The sequence below is a fragment of the Tauraco erythrolophus genome, unplaced genomic scaffold (assembly GCF_009769465.1).
Source record: "Tauraco erythrolophus isolate bTauEry1 unplaced genomic scaffold, bTauEry1.pri scaffold_62_arrow_ctg1, whole genome shotgun sequence".
Taxonomy (NCBI): Eukaryota; Metazoa; Chordata; class Aves; order Musophagiformes; family Musophagidae; genus Tauraco; species Tauraco erythrolophus.
In genome coordinates this window covers 57,171-67,620 of record NW_028238630.1, presented here as the reverse complement: position 1 = coordinate 67,620, position 10,450 = coordinate 57,171, and positions in this window count along the sequence as shown.

The following is a 10,450-nucleotide window of genomic DNA, read 5'->3' as shown; positions in this document are numbered from 1 at the left end:
CCGAGGTCTGGTTCGGGATGGGAATGCTGCAATGACAGCCTGGGAACGAGATGATGGAACGGGACGTTGCATTGTCGTTGTTGAAAAGCTTCTTAGAGGAGCGTGGACTAAAACTTGGAAAAAGATATTGGCCCCTGATTGCAGGGGGGTATGCAAAAGAAGTAAGCGACTGAAAAACAAAAACAAACAAACAAAAAAAAACAACAACAAAAAAAACAAAAACAAAAACAAAAACAAAAACAAAAACAAAAACAAAAAAAAACAAAACAAAAAAAAAAAACAAAAAAACACAAAAAAGCGACAACTGCCTCAACAGGAGGAGGTAAGCGACTGGGACAAAGTGCTACAGAAACCAGCACTACTAACAGTTCTAACTTGATAAAACTCCCGGTACTCCTGGTTTGGGTATCAGCCCATGTACCGGAGGCAAGCTCTTCAAATATATACCTGACAAGGACTTGGGACACTATAGACGTTAAACTTTGGCGTGCAGCCACCTGTGGGGATGCTGCCGGCCTGGAAAAGTCATCATCGAATGCTTTTGATCCAGGACCCCCGAACGAAAGACAGACTTATTTCTTTCCCCCTCTTCCAACGAAGTCGGTACACCGGCACCCCCGCGCCGCGCCGCCCACCGCGCCCGGCGGCGCCCCGGGAACGCCGCTGCTGCTGCCGGCCGGGGCCGCGGGCGGCGTTTGCCTCGGCGCTGCCGCTCGTGTGCGGGAACGAATCGCGGCTGGAAAGGACGGAGACGCGCGGCGGGCCCCGCTGCGCCGGTTCGTTCGCGGCTGATGGTCCCCTCGGCGGGAGGGGGCGGCGGCGGTTACGGAGCGCGAGCGGCCGGAGCTGCGGCAACAACAACAAGAGCAACAACAACAAGGGGGGAGGCGGCACAGGGCTGCTGGGTCGTCATCGCCACCCCGCCCGGCTGAGGCGAGGGAGGGCTGACCCCCCCCCCCCCCCCCCCCCCCCCCCCCGCCTGGCCGCTGCCTGTGGCCCAGGTTGTACCAAGAGAGACAGCACATCGTAACTTGGATCGTCTCGATCAGTATCGCGGGAAATAACTAATCCTCTTTTGTTCCAGCAATTTCAACAGTTAATATCAGTGTTGCAAAACCGTAAACATGCACATTCCATTGTACATCTGCGAGCGCACACCACGCTTCCAGGGCCTATAGCAGAAGGGGACAGGCGAGCTGAGCCTCTCACGAGTGCAGCTCTTGTACCAAACTCGTTAATACAGGCAAAATCTTGCAGGACTTCTACCATCAGGATACTGATGCTATTAAGTGACAATTTGGTTTAACACAACAATAAGCCCGCTCAATCGTACAATTCTGTACTAGCTGTTAAAATATGATCATGCCACCAGTGAATGGTGTTAATCTTCGTGGTTTACGCTCGCAGGAACTTTGGCATACACTTCTTATCAGACATATGTATTTTTGTCATCATAAAGTATTGAGCATGTTGCTGGTATTTCTTACAATCCTACTGAGCAACCGATCATAGAACACGCACATGGTACTTTGGAGAATATGCTTTTAAAACAAGAATGATGGGGAAATCTCCCAATGAAACAATAGCTAAAGTGTTATAGGTGTTAAATCTCTTAAATCGAGAGCTAAACATTTTGGGATGAATAAAATGTCACTCATGTCAAAATTAGGCACAGGCAGGGTTACAGCAAGTGGCTTTCCAACAGCTGACTGAATTGGCTACGAGAGCATTAAGACGTGTCCCTGATTTTTGGGACAGGGGAGGCTTCCTTTGCTTCCATTCGGCAGGGAGCACAGGAACCTTATGAGCATTTCTTTGATCAGCTACAAATGGCAGTTCAGAGATAAACAGAAAATCCGGCTACTGCAGATGTGTTGGTATTCCAGCTAGCCATTGAAAATGCTAACACAGACTGTCAATAAGCTCTTGATCTTATCAGAAATTGGGCAAAAACGATTGCAGATTTAGTAAAGGCGTGTCACAATGTGGGCTCGAAACACTATAAAGCAGAATTTTGGGAACCAGCTAAAATCATTGCAGCTTCAATATTTGCACCAGAAGTTGGAGTGGCACAGGTGTTAACTACACTGAATAAGTTGGGTTGTTGGCTTGCAAAACAAATTAATGCTACAGCTTCTGCCTTATCAATGCTCTTAATTGACAGGATGGTTAAAATCTTTAATAAAGCAGACATTATATTGCTAGTAGTTCTTTTATGCATAGTAATAATCATCCCCTGCCTATTGTCACGCTCCCAGCAGACGGTACAGAGTACGGTTAATCAAATAATGATCACAGAAAAACAAAAAGGGGGGAGTTGTTGTGGCATCATACACACAGCTACAGTTGAGGTTTGACCTTGATGATTTAAGCCTGTGCTCTTTTCTGAAGTTGGGAAACACCGATAAAGAGGATGAGAAAGAAAAGGGAGTGTGAACAGCTGGTGCAGGGAGTGTGAGAAGTTGACATGAGGAGTTTGGGAAGTTGATATAGAGTGTGTGAGAAAATGATGTTTAGTTTAGCAAGTAAAAAATAGCTCCTTTTTAGGCATAGCCAATAGTAAAATTAAAATAGGTGCGTGCACTATTGTTTGTAATCAATCACAGTTGGGTGAGGGCCGCATAGACACATCGTAGCCAGAGTAATAATCTATAAAAGCTGCGTGTATAACAACAATAAAGGTCACTCTGCTATTACAAAAGAATTTTGGACACAGATAGTCACAGCTGCACAGCCTTCTTTAACAGCAATCATTAATGGGGAAGCTTTTCTGGCCTAGTTGACACAGGGGCTGATGTATCTATAGTGAAAAATCCTGACTGGCCGCCCTCTCGGCCTCTGATACAAGCCCTGGCAGCTGTGATCGGAGTAAGTGGAACACAGATCCCACAGCAGAGTGCACAGATCTTGTTAGTAGTAGGCCCAAGTAACAAACAAGCTGTTTTGAAACCATATGTTTTTGATGTCCCATGTACATTATGAGGTCGGGATTTGTTGAATCACTGGAATGTGAGGCTAACCTCAAATTTTTAGCACGTCACTGATGTCCAGCCCTGACTCAAGCTGGCAAGCCGGTCTGGGTCGATCAGTGGCCATTAAAAAGCGAGCAGCTGGAGTGAGCTCAAAAATTAGTCGACGAACTGCTCAAATTAGGACATATAATTCTCTCCACTAGCCCATAGAATACTCCAAAATTTGTTATCTCAAAGAAATCAGGAAAGTGGAGATTTATGTTAAAAGATTTAAGAGCTATTAATGCAATCATTTCACCAATAGGTGCTTTACAACCGAGTGTACCAAATCCTACTATGATTCCAGAATGTTAGCATTTGATGGCAATTGATTTAGAAGATTGGGTTATTTCACCTTTTTACTTTTTTATTTATTTACACCCTAACGATTGTCCTAGATTTGCCTTTTCAGTTCCAGTGCTTAACAATGAACGACCCACGCAACAATATCATTGGATTATACTGCCTCAAGGAATGATGAATAGTCCTACAGTTTGTCAATTGGTAGTAGATGATGCTCTCTGTCAGGTCAGACAGTAAATCAAGCTTAGCAGATTGTACGTGCCTGCCCTGACCATCAATATATTGTGCCTTCAAATACTCCAGCAGGAGTAAAATCCAACAGGTTTATGTGCCAATGAATTATGGCAAACTGATATTACTTATATTCAATTGTCTAATCGATCTAAATATGTGCATGTAACTGTTGATATGTTTTCTGCCCTTGTTGTTGCTACTGCTCACACTGAAGAAAACCATGGGAGTACCAAAGAAAATTGGGACAAACAGTGATCCAGTATGGTGCCTTTTTACAGGATTGGGGAGTGACTCACACTACCAGTATCCCTCATTCACCTATGGGACAAGCTGTTATTGAACAAACTCATTTAACGTTAAAACAAATGTTTGATAAACAAAAAGGGGCAGTCTTCCGTATATTTCCCCGCAAGAATCCTTGGACAAAGCCACATATGTTTTAAATTTTCTTAATTTGTCTGCTTCTAGGCAACATACTATGGCTGTGGATCACAATTTTAAACCCAGTGCCATTTTTGCAGAAAAATCAACAGCATGTTATAAGAAGCTGGACTCAACTCATGGGATGGCCCTGCGCCTCTGCTTACATGGGGAAGAGGGTATGTTTGTATTCTTCCCACAGGTCCATACTGGTTACCAGCAAGAAACGTAAAGCCAACCAGGACTTTTGAAACTACAAATAGAGAAGGGTAGATCCAAGAATTAGCAGAGCAAGCAAAGATCACAGAAACACCAAATGAAAAGAATGGTTCAAATGGACAGACTTGTAATAGAAGATTTCATGTTAATATATCAACTGTTCTTATGTTTCTCATTGTTAGGTATATTATGTGTGTGAAAGTTGCTTGTATATATGCTTTGTGTCTTTTCTCCGATCGGAAAGTGTATGGATTCCACCCGTAGCTACTGGAAGGAAAAGAATTAACTGGTACCAAATTAATGACAAAGAATTACTAACTGGACTTAGTTGTAAGCACGTAACTTTGAAAAGAGAAGCTAGGAGGATTGTTATTGAACAACATGTTGCGATTCGCAAAAATCGCTGTTAGCCGGCAGAGCACATACTGGGCAGCCTTGTTGCGCGCACTGGCCACGCGTGCGGCAATGCCGTGTCAGTACCTTTGTCGTAGACTCTGCTAAGGGTGAAAAGAGATGGCTCAGAGCGGAGCTGAGGGAGGCTGCAGAGCACACTGTGTGGATAAACAGGGGACGCCCTGAAGGTGCCGTGCCTGCCTCCCTTCTCCACAACGACCCTGCCGATTGACACCCTCCTGCTCAGCGAAATCTTGGGTATAGTGGAAATAGTAAGGCCCTCGGAAAGGGAAGTAGTATACTAGAAACTGCTTTTGCAAGGCTGTACCAAAACAATATGCTAGTAACTGAAATTGCCAGTCTCCTACACAGAGTTTTATTCGTGCAAGAAAAAAAAAAAAAAAAAAAAAAAAAAAAGGGGGCAACGCTGTCACTGACCGATCACACAAATTTTTTCACCAATCTGCTCGACCTCTTCAGAAAGAGTTTGCACTGTCGCGAGCACAAGCCCGTGCCATCGTCGCTGCAAGGCACCAACCCTCGAGGATTGCAACCAAGAGGAGTGTGGCAAACTGATGTAACTGAGTTTCCCACCTTTGGTCCACTGCGCCATATCCACGTCACCGTGGACACTTGCAGCAGAGCTGTATGGGCGACACCAGCGCCTTCTACCGCCTTCCGATGTGTAAAACAACATTGGCTTTCAGCATTTGCTGCCCTTGGCTTACCACAAGTCATCAAAACAGACAATGCCCCTGCATACACAGGAACAACATGTGCTGCATTTTTAGCGGATTGGGGAATTGAACATAGAAAAGGTGTTCCGTACAACAGTACGGGTCAGGCTATTATTGAACGGTGCCATCAAGATGTAAAGCGACTCGCTGCCATTTTGAAAAAAGAGGGGGAGATGTCCCCCAACGCGCGAACTGAAAGGCGAAGGCGGAGGCAATCCAGGAGTTCCCAAAGACTCGGACCTTTCTGCAGAAGAATAGAAGAAGTGCTAAATCTTCCAAAGAACATATTAGACGACTCTGATCCAGACGAGATAGATTTTGCCTTTATCCGTAGTTTGATACGTACACGCAAAGCTGCAAAATTATACCCGCTAACACACTGCAGGTGTAGATGTAGGAATTTAGAAATTATAACTATAGAGTGTGGAGGTTGTAGTCGCATATGTCATGAATCGCAACGTGACGCAGTGCAAGGCTGTGCAGATTGTAGACGCGCTTTAGATATTAACCCATACCAGGCGCTCGCTGCTTGGCTTAAAATAGAGAACGCTTCACGACAAAGGTTAACTGCGTTGTTTGAAAGTGCAGAAGAAGCTATATTAGCATACGCAGCCTTTAGGTTACAAAAACTACTGACTGTTGTAGAAGTAGCACAAAAAACACAAGTGTTGGGTACCAGATATCAGAAGCAGTGTAGACATCATGACAAGGATGGAGGAGTTTATTGGTAAGACAATAGTAACAGGAATCTTAGTTTGGTGCCAAATGACCTACGGAATCAACTCCATCAGCCCGAGAGACAACATATGGGTAACCATTGCTAACAAAACAAACCAGTCATCAATTTGCCTAGCCCTGGGTGGTATTGGAAACCCATTCCATACCTGTCTCATAGGAGTACCAACATGGAAAGTGGCAGCCTTTAGAGGGCTAGTAAACACCACTAACCTAACATATAGCAACTTCAATACCACAACGATCTACGGAGCGACCCCTCAACAGTATGACGGAGCAGTACAATGCCGGCTTATTCATGCACTTAATGCTTCCCTCCAGTCTGATCCAGAAGAATTAGACCTGCTTGGTAGTATGCATGCAAACACTAACGCTGGGAAAATAGGAGGATGGTTTTCATTTTTGCCGTTAGACCCAAACAGCTCAAATAAAAACAGGAAACTATGGGCAACCTTAGATTCTAATCTTGACAGCGCATCGGTACTTCGCCTTCTATACTCGAGCTGCAATGGCAGCAACATTACTGAACCTCGAAGGTTGCCCGAAGGAATTTTCTTAATTTGTGGAGACAGGGCATGGAATGGCATTCCAAAACAGCCAGAAGGGGGTCCTTGTTATTTAGGCCAGCTAGCCCTATTCCATCCCAATATATCCCTATTGAGAAAATGGAGTGAAAATCACACCAGGAGAAAAAGAAGCCTCCATGATCTAGACTGTAGCAGTGTAGGCAATCCCACATTTTGGAGTGAATTTGGACAAGTAGCTGCCTCCACACTTTTCCCAGGGTTAGCAGCAGCAAAAGCGCTCACCTTAGCAAAACAACTAGGTTGCTGGGCTCGTGACGAGATAAACTTAACATCCAGCATTCTAGATGAATTAACGAAAGACGTAGAAAGCGTAAATCATGCGGTATTGCAAAACAGAGCAGCGATTGACTATTTGCTTTTAGCCCATGGGCATGGTTGCGAAGAGATCGAAGGAATGTGTTGTATGAATTTAACAGGTCCAGGAGAGTCAGTGCATAGAAAACTTAAACAACTAAAGGACAAACTACATGCCTTGAAAGAGGTAGATGGCATCGATGGATGGTTGACTTCCTGGGGAATAGATGGTTGGTTGAGAGATCTCATCAAAACGTGCTTAGGGCCTCTTTTGTTGTTAGGCTTTCTTTTGCTTTTTGGACCATGCTTAATGCAATGTGTGACCCAACGCTTGTCAGCTATAGCGCACGCCGTTTTTGAAAAAAGAGGGGGAGATGTTGCAGCCAAAGTGTTAACAGTAAGGAATGTGTATCAGCGAATATAAAAAGAACACTGTCCTTGAGATAAGAAGGTAGGTTGAAGCTGTGAAAAACACACTGTCCCTGGGAAAAAACCAAGAAGGATGAAACTATGAAAAACAAGATTCTGAGCAAAACATACTAACTGCAAAAATATTAAAATATTGTAACAAATATAGAAATCTGTATCCAATCACAGTGTGTATCATACTCGTGCTTGTCGCGTGAACAGTAGTGTTAGACCAATTAGCTTGCTAAGTACAGCGCATGAAAGCGTGCACAGAACCGAGCTATGCTATAAAAAGAGCAGTATCACGGAATAAAGCTGAAGCCTTTTTACTCATCATATTGATGCGTCTTGCTTCCCCGTCTTCGGCCGCAACATAAACGGGAAACCCGTGGGTTGAGATAAGAATGATTTAATACAGATGATTTAATACAGTGTAGGTGCTCACCACTCCCTCGTATGCGAAGCCCATCTCGTCTCGAAGCTGCAATCCTGGACGAACGCGAGGCCCCAAAATAGAGAGGGGCAAAGAGAGAGAGAGAGAGAGAAAAGAAAGAAAAACAGCAGAGCAACAGCGCAGCAAGCGCAAAAGAGCAAAAGTGCAAAAGAGCCAAAGCGCAAAAGCCCTTCTTCCCGGCTGACCCTTGCTTTTATACTGGGCATGACGCTGCATGATATGGAATACTAATTGGCCAGTTTGGCCCTCAATCTTAAGTTCCACCACAAATCACAAGGGGAATCGTGTCTCCCTTGTCCCACCGTGTTTCTGCATTCCGGCGCACTGAAAAGTCCTTGGAGTTTCACTTCCAACCACAAACATCAGCTTGCTATCAACATTCTTCTCAGAGTGAGCCTCTGAGTAAAACCAAAACACGGAGCTCTTCTGGCTGTTAAAAAACTCTATCCCAGCTAAAACTAGGACAGTATCCACCCCTTATTCCATACCATGCACGACATGCTCAAACCTTACATGTATACTATTCCCCTAGCCATGGGTCATCCCTCCAAAATGTGTCTTCATCTGTTACAGCAGTCTCTCAGGGCAGGAAAGATGACGTGGAATTCACTCAGTCGGTAGAACGGATGACACGTAGTCTTTGTTGTGTGGCATCTGGAGCTTGTAGTTGGTGTATCCAGTCACCGTCTGCAGGTTGAAGATGTTGATCTTGAAGAAGTTGCTGGGTGTTTGGATTCTGACGAAGTTCATTCTTCATTAACCTGGATGATTCTTAATATAATGACATTAGCACAATGTGACAACCATAGCAATGATGGTGTGCAGGGACAGGGTTATTCAGCAATTAATATCACACAATTCAATTCATTTTATCATCTATTTTCACCCAACATCTACAGTACGTAGAAGTTCTGATTGGGCAGGACCAGCTCGATTGGCAGATCCTCTAGTGTTGACTAAACAGGTGGCTTTTGCTAAATGCGTATCCCAATGTTTGAAGGTTCCACCACCCATTGCTTTCAGTGTAGTTTTTAGCAATCCATTATATCGTTCAATCTTCCCAGAAGCTGGTGCATGATAGGGATGTGATATACCCACTCGATGCCATGCTCTTTGGCCCAGGTGTCTATAAGATTGTTACGGAAATGAGTCCCCTTGTCTGACTCAATTCTTTCTGGGGTGCCATGCCGCCACAAGACTTGCTTTTCAAGGCCCAAGATAGTGTTCCGGGCGGTGGCATGGGGCACAGCATAGGTTTCCAGCCATCCAGTGGTTGCTTCCACCATTGTGAGCACGTAACACTTGCCACTGCGAGTTTGTGGAAGTGTGACATAGTCAATTTGCCAAGCCTCTCCATACTGATATTTCAACCAACGTCTTCCATACCAAAGAGGTTTCAACCGCTTGGCTTGCTTGATTGCAGCACACGTTTCACATTCATGGATCACCTCTGCAATAGTGTCCATAGTTAGGTCCACCCCTCGATCGCGAGCCCATTTGTATGTGGCGTCCCTTCCTTGATGGCCTGAGGCATCATGGGCCCAACAAGCTAGAAATTTTTCACCTTTACGTTGCCAGTCCAGATCCACCTGAGCCACTTTAATCTTGGTGGCCTGATCCACCTGTTGATTGTTTTCATGTTCTTCTGTGGCCCGACTCTTGGGTACATGGGCATCTACATGTCGTACTTTTACAACCAGCTTCTCTACTCGAGCAGCAATGTCTTTCCACAACGGGGCAGCCCAGATGGGTTTACCTCTGTGTTGCCAGCTGCTCTGCTTCCATTGTCATAGCCATCCCCACAGGGCATTTGCTACCATCCAAGAGTCAGTATAGAGATAGAGCATTGGCCACTTTTCTCATTCAGCTATGTCTAAAGCCGGTTGGATGGCTTTCACCTCTGCGAACTGACTTGATTTGCCTTCTCCTTCAGTAGCTTCTGCGACCGTCGAGTAGGACTCCATACAGCAGCTTTCCATTTTCGATGTTTTCGTACAAGGTGACAGGATCCATCCATAAACAGAGCGTATTTCTTCTCATTGTCTCATAGTTCATTATAAGGTGGAGCCTCCTCAGCACGTGTCACCTCCTCCTCCTCTCATGACATTCCAAAGTCTTTACCTTCAGTCCAGTTAGTAATCACTTCCAAAATTCCTGGGCGATTGAGGTTTCCTGTCCGAGCTCTTTGTGTGATCAGTGCGATCCACTTGCTCCATGTAGCATCAGTTGCGTGGTGTGTAGACGGGACGCTCCCTTTGAACATCCAGCCGAGTACTGGCAATCCGGGTGCCAGGAGCAACTGTGCTTCCGTACCAATCACTTCAGAAGCAGCTCAGACTCCTTCATATGCTGCCAGTATCTCTTTTTCAGTTGGAGTATAGTTGGCTTCGGATCCTTTGTATCCTCAACTCCAAAACCCAAGAGGTCGACCTCGCGTCTCCCCTGGCGCTTTTTGCCAGAGACTCCAGGTAGGACCATTCTCCCCGGCTGCAGTGTAGAGCACGTTTTTGACATCTTGTCCTGTCCGGACTGGTCCCAGGGCTACCGCATGGACTATTTCTTGTTTAATTTGTTCAAACGCTTGTTTTTGCTCTGGACCCCATTCAAAATTATTCTTCTTTTGGGTTATTTGATAGAGGGGTTTTACAATCTGGC